Source organism: Dipodomys spectabilis, unplaced genomic scaffold, assembly GCF_019054845.1.
Source record: "Dipodomys spectabilis isolate Male_0828 unplaced genomic scaffold, ASM1905484v1 ptg000040l, whole genome shotgun sequence".
Lineage (NCBI taxonomy): Eukaryota > Metazoa > Chordata > Mammalia > Rodentia > Heteromyidae > Dipodomys > Dipodomys spectabilis.
The window spans coordinates 1317046-1332130 of NW_024870717.1; positions in this window are offsets into that span (position 1 = coordinate 1317046).

Here is a 15085-nt window from a genome sequence, read left to right on the forward strand (position 1 = left end):
GACATGATTCCTGATTCCCACTCCCTTATTTCTTTCTATCTTTTGGCCTAATATCATAGAAATTTCTTAAAATTTCCTTTTAAATATTATTTTACTTGGAGATGTTTAAAACCAGTGCCATCTGAGGAATTCTAATGCTTTTAATGTCTCTCAAAATCTGTTGAAAAACAAATAGTCATAGGCATTACAGCTTCTGCTTTTCTCTAACCTAAATGCTAAGGGAATGATAGTTCAGTGTCTTCCTGAGCTGACATACAGATAAAACTTCAAGTCAATATTTATTATACATGTTACCTAAAATTAGGTTTAATGTGTTTAATCAATATAAAGACAATACTAGATTTTGCCCATATTTACCCTAGTTACTCTATGTTATTTGTTGGTCAAAATAGCATATATAAGCAACAAATCTATGTTCCTGTAAGATTTTCTTTAAGCTAGATTTTTTTAACCTAATGGCCATTCCAGTCCATGAACAGTCTGTAATGGCCACTGTCTCTGCCCATCTGAGAGATTTAGAAGAGCAGCACATTCAAATGTCTTTCCCTTCCCTCTAACTCCTATCTGGCACTCTAGATTTCTAAAAGGTACTGCCCTTGAATGTCCCCTAGTAACTTTTATTTGGTCAGTCATGGGGCTTGAACTCAGGTCGTGGCAGCTGTCCCTAAACACTTTTGCTCAAGGTTAGCATTCTGCCACTTTTAGCCACAGTCACTTAAGATTTTCACTTATGACTGTCCTGCCTGGGCTCTCAGCCTCCTGAGGAGCTCAGATTACAGATGTGAACCACCAGAGCCCAGCTCCCTCAGTAAAATTTTATATTTATTTCTACAGACACATTGTTACAAATACTGGAAGATAGAATCAGATTTCATTCCTAAGGAAAATGGAATAAATTAACACAATTTCACTGCAACAAACATACCTCAGAATATAGGTTTTTTATTTCAAATTGCACCTTTTTACAACTACATATGGATCACTATACAGGTTCTCAACACAGTTCCAAACGTGTGAGATTCGGTCAATCTTGTACTCAACATTTTCTAGTAACTCATTTTATTCAGAGTAAAACTAAAGGCTTACATTTACTGTCAAGACCTTAAAAGATTTACCATATTTTTCCTCTGATAACCTCTACTTTTGTTTTGTATTGTTTTGTTTAACTAATTGTATGTACTTCGAGAATATTGGTTTTTCCTGACTGCTTTACTTTTTATCCCTGCAATCTTTTCCCCATAGGTTACACACATAACTACTTCATTCTACTTACAAACATGGATTTTTGCAAACATGGTTGTACATATCTATATTTGTTAGCCTTGGGAAGCTGTGACAGTAAGATAGTTAAGTTACTACACTAGAAGTGAGATCTTGTCCCAAAACTAAATGAATAAATAAAACAAGATAGGAAAACCATGGTTGAAATCTGATGTTTTGTGTTTTCTTCCCTGCTCAGCCTTTTGAGTACTAAATTTGCTACTTCTTATCTCTCAGGTGCCATTTCATACTCTTTAATTCGTTCTAGTCTATCTCCTTTTCCAATAGCATTTACTATTTTCTCTCATTGCATATTTATTACTGATTCCTTTCCTGTTTCTCTCACCACGTATATTTAGATCCTATAAGTACATAAAACATTGATTGCATCATTATTGGTTACCAATAATCTAGAAATGTTTTTGGTGCCTAGAACAGATTCAACAATCATGAATAAAATAAATAACATTAATATAAACAAGTTCTCTTTTGGCCTTTTCTATAAAAAATCTTCAACAGATGTCTTAAATTGGACCAAATCCTCCTTCTTCTTAATGCTTCTATAAAGAAGCACAAACTGTGTTCTTTTCTTTTACTTCTTTTTTATTGTTACCGTAAGGTGATGTACAGAGGGACTGCAGTTACAAAAGTCAGATGATGAGTACATTCCGTTCTGAACAGTGTCACCTCTTCCCTTATTTTCTCTGTTTTTCCCTCCTGACCCCCTTCCCTCACAAGTTGTGTAGTTCATTTTCAGCATAGCATCTAGTGAGTGTCACTGCTGCATTTGTTCACACTTTATCCCACCATTTCTGTGTTCCTCCTTTCCTTCCCCCCAAAAGATAAACTTACATATTAGACAAAAGGTACAGAAACAAAAAACAGTGGCAAATAAGAACAAAAACTACCAAAAATGCTCTTCTTTCCATTTCTTGGAGTTCATTACGATAAACATCATTTTATATGATCATATGCACAGATTAAGTGAGCCTTAGTGATCATGTCCCAAGAATATCCTCCTTTGATCCCAGCATGTGAATTTTTAAAGTTTTTTATAATTTATTATATCTAAGTATATATTTTTTCTCTTTTACCATCCACTGCATTTATTTGTGGACTTACAGGAACATTGTAGTCACAAAAAATGAGGGAAACTGCAACCTATTTTGGGTCTGGCTTACTTCACTTAATATATTTTTTACCAAGCCAACAGAATGGGAGGAGATTCTTACTAATTATATATCAGACAACGGCCTTATATCTAAAGGATACTTAGAGCTCAACAAATTAATCCCACTCCTAAAACAATCCTCAAGGAAACAAACACACATTGATAAGTGGGCTAAAGACTTAACAAGAGACTTCTCTGAAGAAGAAATAAGAATGGCTCATAGACACATGAAGAAATGCTCAACTCACCCTTCAAACATTACAGGAAGGAATAAGAAAAAATCCTCTTTGCACAGGCTGAAATTTTCTTTTCTTTTCTTTTTGGCTGGAAATCATTTTTTATTGTGAAAATACTTTACAGAGGGGTTACCATTACATGGGCAAGATAATGAGTACATTTCTTATCAAGAATAGTAGCCTCCTCCTTTGTTTCCCCTTCCCATCCCTTCCCAGCCTCCCCAGCACCCCCACCCAATCCTCCCCCGACAACCAAAGTTGTAAAGTTCGTTTTCGACATGACAACTTGTACTTCTCATTGTTGCAACGGGTCCATCTGTATCCTTATTTAAACGACTTGTTTTTTCTCTTTCCCTCCAAAAATTATACCGACATCAAATACAGTGAAAGCAGGGGTTATATTGTGGAGAAGGGACATACAAAGCAACAAAGAAATAATCTTATAAATGCATTAGAAACAAATGCATGAAAGAAAAAAAACATTTAAATACATATCTTAGGGTTCATTTTCCTAACATCAATTTATCTGACCTTTTCTGTTCGACTCACACATATCCTAAATATTGCAATTAAGGGAAACCATGGGACCTATGTCTCTTTGGGTTTGGCTTACTTCACTTAATATAATTTTTTCCAAGCCTTTCCATTTCCTAACAAATGGGGCAATGTCATTCTTTCTGATGGAGGCATAGAATTCCATTTTGTATATATACCACATTTTCTTGAGCCATTCCTCTACTGAGGGGCATTTGGGTTGGTTACATATATATATACCACATTTTCTTGATCCATTCATCTACTGAGGGGCATCTGGGTTGGTTCCATATCTTAGGTATGGTTAATAATGCTGCAATAAACATAATTGTGCTGGTAGCTTTAGTGTGGTCTTGTTTGTAAACATTTGGGTAAATGCCCAAAAGTGGGATTGCTGGGTCATAGGGGAGCTCTATGTGAAGTCTTTTCAGGAACCTCCATACTACTTTCCAAAGTGGTTGAACAAGTTTACACTCCCACCAACAATGAAATAAGGTTCCCTTCTGTCCACATCCCCTCCAGCATCTGTTGTTATTAGAGTTCTTGATTTTTGCCATTCTAACTGGGGTGAGAGAGAACCAGAAACACAAAAAATCCAAGAAAGGTTGGACAAATGGGATTGCATGTAATTGCAGAGCTTCTGCATGGTAAAGGACATAGCTAGCGAGACCAATAGAAACCCCATGGGTTGAGAGAAGACCTAAACTAGCATGCAATGGGCAAGGGTGTTATATCTAAGAAATAACTGCCCAATCAATAAGTGGGCTAAAGACTTAAAGAGAAACTTCTCTGAAGAGGAAATAAGAATGGCCAATATACACATGAAGAAATGCTCAAATTCTCTGTCCATAAAAGAAATGTAAATCAAAACATTGAGATTCCACCTCACCCCAGTTAGAATGGCTAGAATCAAGAACTCTAACAACAACAGATGCTGTAGGAGATGTGGCCAAAAGTGAACCTTATTACATTGTAGGTGGGAGTGTAAACTTGTTCAACCACTTTGAAAAGCAGTATGGAGGTTCCTCAAAAGACACCACATAGAGCTCCCCTATGACCCAGCAATCCTACTTTTGGCCATTTATCCTAGTGATCACAAACAAGGCCATTCTAAAGCTACCAGCACAATTTTGTTTATCACCGCATTATTTACCATAGTTAAGATATGTAACCAACCAGATGTCCCTCAGTAGATGAATGGATCAAGAATATGTGGCATATTGCTGGGCGCCAGTGGCTCATGCCTGTAATCCTAGCTACTGAGTAGGCTGAGATCTGAAGATCTCAGCCTTGGTTCAAGGCCAACCCGGGGAGATAAGTCTGTGAGATTCTTATCTCCAATAAACCACTAGAAAACCAGAAGTGGCTGTGGCTCAAGTGGTAGAACACTCGTCTTGAGCTGAAGAACGCTGGGGTAGTGCCCAAACCTAGAGTTCAAGCCCCACAACTGATATAAAAAAGAAAAAGAAAAAAAGAAAACGTGGCTTACTTATACAATAGAATTCTATGCTTCCATCAGAAAGAAGGTCACCGCTCCATTTGTTAGAAAATGGAAAGACTTAGAAAAAATTATACTAAATGAAGTAGGCCAGGCCCAAGGAAACATAAATCCCGTGGTTTCCCTTATTTGCAATAACTAGTATGTGTCTAGCATAATCTTACCAGCCAAGTATAAAAGGTCAAAAGCTATGCATATATGAACATATAAGATGGTATTAAGCAAAATAAACCCCAAAATAGGAAAACAAGGGGTTTTTTCTTTGTTGCTGTCATTTTTAAAATATTAAAATGTACTATGTGAGTTGTTTGTTTCTTTTGTATATTCTTTTCCTATGGTATAACCCTTGTTTTTAGTGTATTTGATTCTGATGCCCTGCATCTTCTATATACATTTTTCTAATTTGGGGAGGGGAAGGGTAGTAACAAAATGCTGAAACAAGGATACAGGTTGATCCATAGAAACAATTAGATGTACTATGTTGAAAATGAATTTTACAACTTTGTTGGGGAGAGGAGTTGGGGAGATCGGGAAGAAAAAATCATAGGGTAAAACAAAGGAAGTGGTAACAATGCTTCAAAGGTAATGTACTCATTACCTTACTCATGTAACTGTAACCCTTCTGTACAGTATCTTTACAATTAAAAACATATTTATATAAGAAAGAATCCTCAACTTCTTTAGCCATAAAAAGAATGCAAATCAAAACAACATTGAGATTCTACCTCACCCCAGTTAGCATGGTTATAATCAAGAAATGTAATAACAATAGATGCTGGAGAGGAAGTGAGGAAAAGAGAACCCTACTTCACTTTTGGTGGGAATATAAACATGTTCAACCACTCTGAAAAGCATATGGTGGCTCCTCAAAAGACTGACCATAGATTTTCTTATGACCCAGCAACTCCACTCACGGGCATTTATCTCATAGACTACAAACAAGGTCACACTAAAGCTCTAAGCACAACCATATTCATTGCAGCATTGTTTATCATAGTCATGCTATGCAACCAATCTAGATACCCCTCAAAGGAGGGATGGAATAAAATGTGGTATATATACAAAATGGAATTCTAATCATCCATCAGAAAGGATGATAATGTATCATTAGTACAAAAATGGAAAGTCTTGGGCAAAGTGATTTTAAGTCAAATTTAAACACATAAGATGAATCCTTTACTTTTGTTTACATACAATTCTTTGATCACATTTAACTTGTTCTCTGAAGGAACATTTGACATATAAGCTTTTACATGATGAATATTCAATTATTTAAAACATCAGACTTACATACAGGAAATAGATGAAGCTAGTGGTCATTCAGGAGTCAAATTCTATAGAATTTGTAAATAAAATGTTCATTTAGAAAAAGTAGTGAGTGGAATCCACGAGGATAATATTAAATGCAAAATTATTTGGATTAGAAAACATTATGTTATTTTTGTAATTAATCAATTTGTTATTTCACATATGTATAATTACAAATTGATTGTATTGATATCCCTGTTAATTAGTTTTGGTAAAGAACAAAATGAACTTTAAATGAGCTCTTAAACTCCATATACAGACGAAATGCTCCAGGTATATTTCACCACACGCTTCTAACTTTCTATGTTAAAATATAAAAACATGTTTTCTCCTTTTGGTCCATTTGGAATCTTGTAAGAAGGTAGCTTGAGCTTCTTAAAAGTAGATGAGAGAAATTACTAAAATGAGAGATTTTACTACTTATTTTATATATTTTGAGATTTCCCTTTTATTCTCAAAAAAATGGAAAATAAATTCAACAGTCTTCATTCTTCTTCAAGCAACCATTCTCTCTAAACATTAGAACCATTCTATATAAGTGGAGAAACAGAGTTTCAACATTTTCTCTAACAACTCAGGGAGATTTCTTAAGAAAAATCAAGACTTCCACATACATCTTTTTCCTTTTGAAAAACCTAATGCCACTTCTTAAGTGACTTATAAAATACAAGGTTTAATATCTAAGTCAGATGACAAAAATGGTGAGAAGATGTTTTATCTGTCAGTGTTGAGGTACTAACTATATTTCTATGGGTCTATAATAGATCCAGTGTTAAAGGTAACTGAGTTATATGAGCTTCTACAGAGAAAAATGGACCAGTCAGAACACATCAGTCTTAGGGTATTCTTCACAATGAATAATGATGAGGTTTCCGAGAAGGGAAAAAAATCTCATTGCAAATTAAAATATTAGCTTCGTTATTTTAAGGAAGAAGCAGCACACAGAAATGCAAAGCCCAAAATGTGAAGAATGACCTTAAACTGGAGTTTAAATTCAACTTAATTAAATCAAGCCCGGTGTCATAATCTATAGGAGAGTTGAGAGATGGGAAAAGTGAAGGAGGTTCAAGCTGGGGCAACTGTCAGGGGGTTGCTTCACTCAAACAAAACAAAGATTATGTTAGCTTCAGGCAGTTTGAACTGAGTAAGGCAGGAAAGTCTGAGGTCACCAAAGAATATGATTATAGTTTGAGAAGGAAACAGCAAAAGTTTCTGATGACTTCCTTGTCAAAAAATACTAATAGTTGTTATATAGAGCAGTGATATATATTGAACTTCAATGCCCATTTATACATAGCTCAGCCCTCCTGAAAGTGAACAACGATTAAAATAAACCAGCATTTGTAACTCAGTGAGTTCCAGTACATAACTAGCGTTCTAGCAAGAAAAAATGTCACATTATCATCAAGATTATATGTTGCTTAAAGATTATCTGGGAATTTTCCCTAGGCTAAATTTTTGGATAAACTACCACATTATACTATCTTCTTCACAATCTGGTTAGATACTTGACATAAATTTTAACGTGATTTTATAGCCTACACAGGATTTACTTCATAAGTAGCAGTAACAAATAATAACTTTATGTCAGTTGCTCAAGACAGCAGTACTCAGGAGTTTGAGATCTGGGAATCACAGTTCAAATCCAGGTGGCGTAGAAAAGATCTTGACAGCTTTATCTCTAATTAAGTAACAATAAGCCTGAAATAGAGTTGTGGCTAAGTGATTGAGTACTAGCTTTGGGCAGTGAAAGCCAAGGGACAGGGCCTAGGCACTGTGTTTAAAACCCCAGTACTTCCTTTCCTCACCTTTAACTAACTTAGTTACCATTATATAAATATTAATGTATAAAATTAGGCATTTTCTGCAAATAGCTTAAAAACAATTATACTTTGTATATTTTTAATGGTTCTGTTAATAATGTAAAGAAACTGAACCCCAACAGCTTCTCATCACTACATACATGGCTTGATTTAATATAATGTAACTAACTATGGAAAAGTTCCTTGTTTTGTTTAACACCATCCTCCATCCATTAGTATTAAAAACCATGTTTTCACGTCTTCTGATGTGCAGCAAACTTAACTAGCAGCACTTGAGAATACATAGTGTGTTTAAAATTAACAGATTTGTCACAAGGTGGAGGTGGACACACTGTAATCCTAGCTACTCAGGTAACTGAGATGTAAGACTCCCAGTCCAAAGCCAACAAGGCAGGAGTGGCCTTGAGATGCTTATCTCCAATTAACCACCAATGCCAGAAGGTTGATTAAGTGGTAGAGCACTAACTTGGGCAAAAGGAGTCCAGGGTCAGGCAGGAACAGTGGCCAGGATGTAAGTTTAAGTCCCAGGAATGGAATTGTGTGTGTGTGTGTACACACACACACACACACACACACACACACACACACACACACACACACATATATTATATATTATGTGCACTTATATAGATTGGCACTATATTTAAAATGGGATCATAAACATATAAAAGGCACTATATATACACTATATATACACGCCATACTACAGTACATATAAAATAAATATACAGTATATAAAAGTATATAAAATATATAGAGGACATATAGTGCATGTACACTTTATTTGTGAGATACATATACACAATATTAGAATTACAGTTTTCACACTTTCTATATTTATCATTTATTTTGATATGTTGTAATTTCCTCATATCCTTAAAATTTCACTCTTACAAAATAGTTTTTTCCTTACTATTTACATATAAAATTGAATGTAATGTTTGGAGTAAGGCTCAAGAATTAGAGCACTTGCAGAAGACTTGTACAAGAAGAGTTGTACAAGCAGTACATTAAAAAGCACCTGCAAAATATCAAAATCTATGAAACAGTATGTGTGAATTAATACATATAAGAAAAACACAATTCAACAATTATGAAAAAAGTTTATTACTGCTCTCTGTGAAGTTGATATTCAAACAAACAAGCAATATTGGGTCCATAAATATCTCCCATCATTCTCTCTTTTTACCCCTCCTCCATGGCTGTTCTCTCATCTTTATTCACACCTGTCTTCATTTTGTTTGTTTTTTAAGTTGTAATTTCATATATAAAATAAAACACAATATTAATCTTTCCAAGTGTGGCTTACTTTGTTTAACATGATTTCCAATGCCATCCTTTTATCTGCATATAGTCTAATTCTATTTTATGACTAAATTTTACTGTATTTCTCTCTCCATATATATATGTGTGGCATATACCGCACACACACACTCACACACACACACACATACTATAACTAATTTTTATGTGTTCATCCATTGTTGAGCACGTTGAAGTTTTCATAACTTGGTACAGTGAATTGTGATGCAATTTAAGGGCAAAATAGTCTCACTTTAGTGCACTAAAACCCTGAATGGATTAGACACCCTTTGAGGGACCTTTCAGAATTTTCACAAGGAAAATGTTAGATTATGTAAAAAAGCTTATGTAGGTAGATTATGTGACCAGATTTAAATCTGTAGTAACACTCAAGAAGAATTTTGGCCTTACATAATTTAAATAATTAACTCTGAACTTGGAAGAGACCTCTTTTGGCAATATTAACCTTACTACCCATCAGTTTATGTGATTACAGTAGTTGATGTGGTCACTTGGGGAGGGAGGAAGCTGTGTATCAAGTGGTAGAGCATGAGCCTTGAGCAAAAGGAAAGCCCAGGAACAGTGCCCTGGTCCTGAGTTCAAATCCCAGAACTTCTGAATGCACACTCATTCACATGCACTCACACACACACTTGCACACACACACCCAATCGCTAAAGTTGGGAAATTATTGCCAACCCTTTTTTGATAGAAGTTGATAGAACTAAGATTTTATTCCAGATATACATAATTTGAAGTTGTGGATTGTTCTCAGATAGCTGAAGAAGAACTTAATGCAGCATATAATTTAATAAACATTTGAATCTGTGTTGAAAATTGACTAAATAGAATTCAATCTCTAAATCTTACAAACTGTGTTATGATTACCATTTTCCCCAATTTCTGCAAGCAAATAAATGCTTTCCAACTGAGGAAATTAGTTAAGATACAATTAAACGCCTTTAAATGTTTTTCAGAAATTGAGGATACATTATTCTGGATATTGATTTAATGACTCCTACAGTAAAGGAGAAGGAAACCATAAAACCAAGAAGCCCTCAAAGAGATGACAAATTGGAGACTTAAGTGATTGATGGGTTAGGTAAATGAACTGGAAATTTTTAATTTCAGTTACTCACTGTCACAGGTAAGAGGTTTTGTATGATAATTCTGACCTCTAGTTCATCATTACACATAAATTTAATACGAAATATTTTAAAGTTATTACATGGCTGTATGTGCATGAACTGATACGTGTGTGTCTGTTTCTATGCATATGTTATAGTTAACCAAAAACTGTGTGAGAACATGTTTTAGCAAGAAAAATCCACGTGCAGACATATAGACTGTTTTCTTGTTTCTCCAATGGTTTCGTTGCACTTAGTGACACCAAATTCTTGTGGTTCTGGCATTGTGATTGCTCCTTGGAAGAAAGAAGCCTTCTCCGGCTTTAATGGACAATGTATTCATCTAGCATTCTTCTCATTTTTTATTTAAATGCTCTGTGGAACAACTCATTTGTCTCTTTATTTGATAAAATATCAGATTAAGAATAGCTGGGGAATTTTTTAAATTCAGCCTGAGTAATAATAAGAAGAGAATGTGACTGTGGAAGTTCAAATGATGCATCTAAGTTACAACCCTTTAGAGGATTGCCAGATGGCTTTAAATTATAAAACATCCAAAAACTAAATGTTGTCAGCTAAGCGAAGACCTCATACAGATTTTTTTTATCTCTTCCTGAGAATGCCCTAGCTATGTGTGCCAGGCTAGTTCCCTTGTGACAAAATTTTTATTTTAAAAAATACTATTTTCTCTTGTTATATCATTGCATTTCTGTAGGACTCAAAAATAATTAAGAGACAAATGAAGAGCATTTTAAGAAACAAGAAGAAAGCAGTCAAATTTTAAAGGAAAATGTATGATAATGTAAGTACTAGATACACAGACAGAACAAGAGAAGATTCAAATATTCAACATGGTAATTATAAGTTATAAAACATAGTCATATGACCATTTAGCACAACTATGTTTATTGCAACATTACTTACCATAGCTAAGATATGGAGCCAACCCAGATGCCCCTCAGTAGATGAATGGACTAACAAAATGTGATATATATATATATATATATATATATATATATATACACATACATACATACATAGTGCTAAATATATGTATATGTACATATACATACATATGCACACACATACAATGGAATTCTATGCCTCCATCAGAAAGAATGGCATTGCCACCTTTGTTAGGAGATGGAAAGGCTAGGAAAAAATTATATTAAGTGAAGTAAGCCAGGCCCAAAGAAACATATGTCCCATAGTTTCCCTTATTTGCAATAACTAGTATATGTATGAGACAAGCAAAAATGGTCAGATAAGTTGATGTTAGGTGAAATGAACCCCAATATAAGGTCTCAAGTGTTTTTCTTTCTTGCTATTGTTTCTAAAGTATTTGAGGGAATTTTTTTTGTTGCTTTCTATGTCCCTCCCCCATGGTATAACCCTTGTTTTCACTGTATTTAATGTTGGTATAATTTGTGGAGGGGAAGAAAAAACCAATTGTTTAAATAGGGATACAGGTTGACCCATTGCAACAATGAGATGTACAAGATGCTTTGTCAAAAATCAAACTTTACAGCTCTGAAGGTGAGGTGGGGGTTGTAGTCGTGGAGATGGGAGGCAGGGATGGTAGGGGAAAACAAAGGAGGAGGCAACAATGCTTGATAAGAAAAGGAGGAGACTACAATGCTTGATAAGATATGTACTCATTATCTTGCCCATGTAATTGTAACCCCTCTGTACAGTATTTTCACAATAAAAAATAAATAAAAATTAAAAAAAGTAATGTACTCATTACCTTGCTCATGTAATGTAATCCTCCTCTGTTCAGTGTTCTCACAATAAAAACTTATTTTAAAAAAAAGCCAGTATCAAGCTGTTTTGATTATTATGGATTTGTAGTAGAGTTTGAAATTTGGTATTGATATTCCTCCAGCACTGTTCTTTCTGTTAAGGATCATTTTTGTTTTTGGGGTATTATTTATTATTATTATTATTAAAATACCATACAGAGGGGTTAAATTACATGGGCAAGATAGTGAGTACATTTCTTATCAAGCATTGTTGCCTCCTCCTTTGTTTCCCCATACCATCCCTTCCTCTCTACACCCCCTAACCACTCCACCCCCCCTTCACTAACCCAACAGCACCCAACCCCCCACCCCGCCAAAGTTGTAAAGTTCGTTTTTCGACATAACGTCTTGTACATCTCATTGTTTTAATGGGTCCACCTGTAACCCTATTTAAATAGTTTGTTTTTTCCTTTCCCTTCACAAATTATATCAACGTCAAATACAGTGAAAGCAGGGCTTATACTCTGGGGGAGGTACATACAAAGCAACAAAGAAATTATCTTATAAATACGTTGGAAACAATCACAAAAAAAAAAAAAAAACATTTGAATCTTTATCTTGAGGTTCATTTTGCCTAACATCAATTTGTCTGACAATTTCTGTTTGTCTCAGATATATACTAGTTACTGCAAATAAGGGAAACCATGGGACCTATATTTCTTTGGGACTGGCTTACTTCACTTAATGTAATTTTTTCCAAGTCTTTCCATTTCCGAAGAAATGGGGCAATGTCTTATTGTTTCATATGAATTTTTCGATTGCCTCTTTTATTTCCTTGCAGAATGAGATTAGAACATTGACAGGTATTGCATTGATTTGTAGATAGCCTTGGGAGTATTGCCATTTTCATAATGTTGATCCTTCCAACCAGGAGCATGGGAGTTTTTTTCTACTTTCCAAGTTCTGTTTTTCTTTTTCAGGTTTTTAAAGTTTTCATTATAGAGGTCCTCCACTTCTTTGGTTAAGTTAATTTCTAAGTATTTTATTTTTTGTGGGGCTATTATGAACGGAGTTGCTTTCCTAATTTAATCCATGCTTTCCTCATTGTAGGCATACAGAAAAGCAATGATTTTGAGGGTTAATTTTATACCCTGCTACTTTGCCAAACTTTTGAATCAGCTTGAGTAATTTGGGAGTGGAGTCTGTGGGATTCTCATCAGCAAAGAGGGAGAGTTTTACTTCTTCGTTCCCTATTTGGATCCCCTTTATGTTTGCAGCTTGTAGCTAAGCATTCTAATACTAAATTGAATAGGAGTGTAGAGAATGGGGTAAAGACTTAAAGAGAGACTACTCTGAAGAGGAAATAAGAATGACCAATATACACAGGAAGAAATGCTCAACCTCCCTAGCCATGAGCGAAATGCAAATCAAAAGAAAATTGAGGTACCACCTCTCTCCATTTAGGATGGCCATAATCACGGACTCTAATGAAAACAGATGCTGGAGGGGATGTGGACAGAAGGGAACCCTACTGCATTCTTGGTGGGAGTGTAAACTTGTTCAACCACTTTGGAAAGCAGTATGGAGGTTCCTCAAAAGACTCCACATAGAGCACCCCTATGATCCAGCAATCCCATTTTTGGGCATTTACCCGTATGATCACAAACAAGACCATACTAAGGATACCAGCACAACTATGTTTATTGCAGCATTATTTATCATAGCTAAGATATGAAACCAACCCAGATGCCCCTCAGAAGATGAATGGATCATGAAAATGTGGTATATATACACAATGGAATTCTATGCCTCCATCAGAAAGAATGACATTACCCCATTTGTTAGGAAATGGAAAGACTTGGAAAAAAAATTTATTAAGTAAAGTAAGCCAAGCCCAAAGAAACATAGTTCCCATCCTTCCCTTATTTGCAATAACCAGTGTATGTCTGAGTCAAGCAGAAAAGGTCAGATAAGTTGATGTTAGGAAAATAAACCCCAAGATAAGTATTCAAATGTTTTTTTTTCTTTCTTGTGATTGTTTCTATCATATTTATAAGATGATTTCTTTGTTGCTTTGTACGTCGGTTCCCCCATGATAAAACCCATGTTTTCACTGTATTTCATGTTGGTATAATTTATGGAGGGGAAGACAAAAAACAAATTGTTATATAGGAATACAGGTGGACCCATTGTGTAAATGAGATGTACAAGTCGTTATGATAAAATACAAACTTTACAACTTTGATGTGGGGATGGGAAAGGATGGGAAGGGGAAATTAAGGAGGAGGCAACAATACTTAATAAGAAATGTACTCTTTATCTTGCTCATGTAATTGTAACCCCTTTGCATGTTTTTTTCACAATTAAAAAAATGAAAAAAAAGTCATGGACATTAAAAGAAAATGAGGAAGCAACAATGCTTGTTAGGAAATATACTCATTACCTTGCTCATGTAACTGTAACCCTTCTGTACAGTATTTTTACAATAAAAAACATGTAAAAATTAATTACAAAAAATTAAAAATTCCTGCATGAAAATGTTAAAAATACAAGATTTTTCAAAATCACTGTTGTCTTGGATCATACTCTGTAGTTGTCTGGTGAAATTTTTAGCAAACTGCTAGAATACCATAGAACATTAAAAAAGTATAATGTCTTCCTCATGTGCTTTGTAATTTATTGATTTTTGAATCTTTTCCTTCCATGTTTCTGTGTGTATGTGTGTCTAATGTGTTAGCTTTGATATAATAGCACAGTAATTACTATATTGAAAATAATAGAAATGTGATATTAAGGTTGTTTCATCAGGCTAATAGAAACAGACATTAATAAATGGTAAAATCATTACTTTCCTTGGAAAAAACTTATTCTTTTCTATTAAACAAAACTGATAGTCACACATACATATGCAACCATTGCTGTTGTCAGAAACAGTGCCTCATAACCTTCTCTTTATAAACCATATGACATTTCAAATCTGACTCTCAGGTAATCTCTAACTTGTTTATCTCCTAATGATTCTCTGTGTTAGCATCTTCACAATGACCACATTTTCAGGTTCTCCATCTCCTGGATATGTCAATT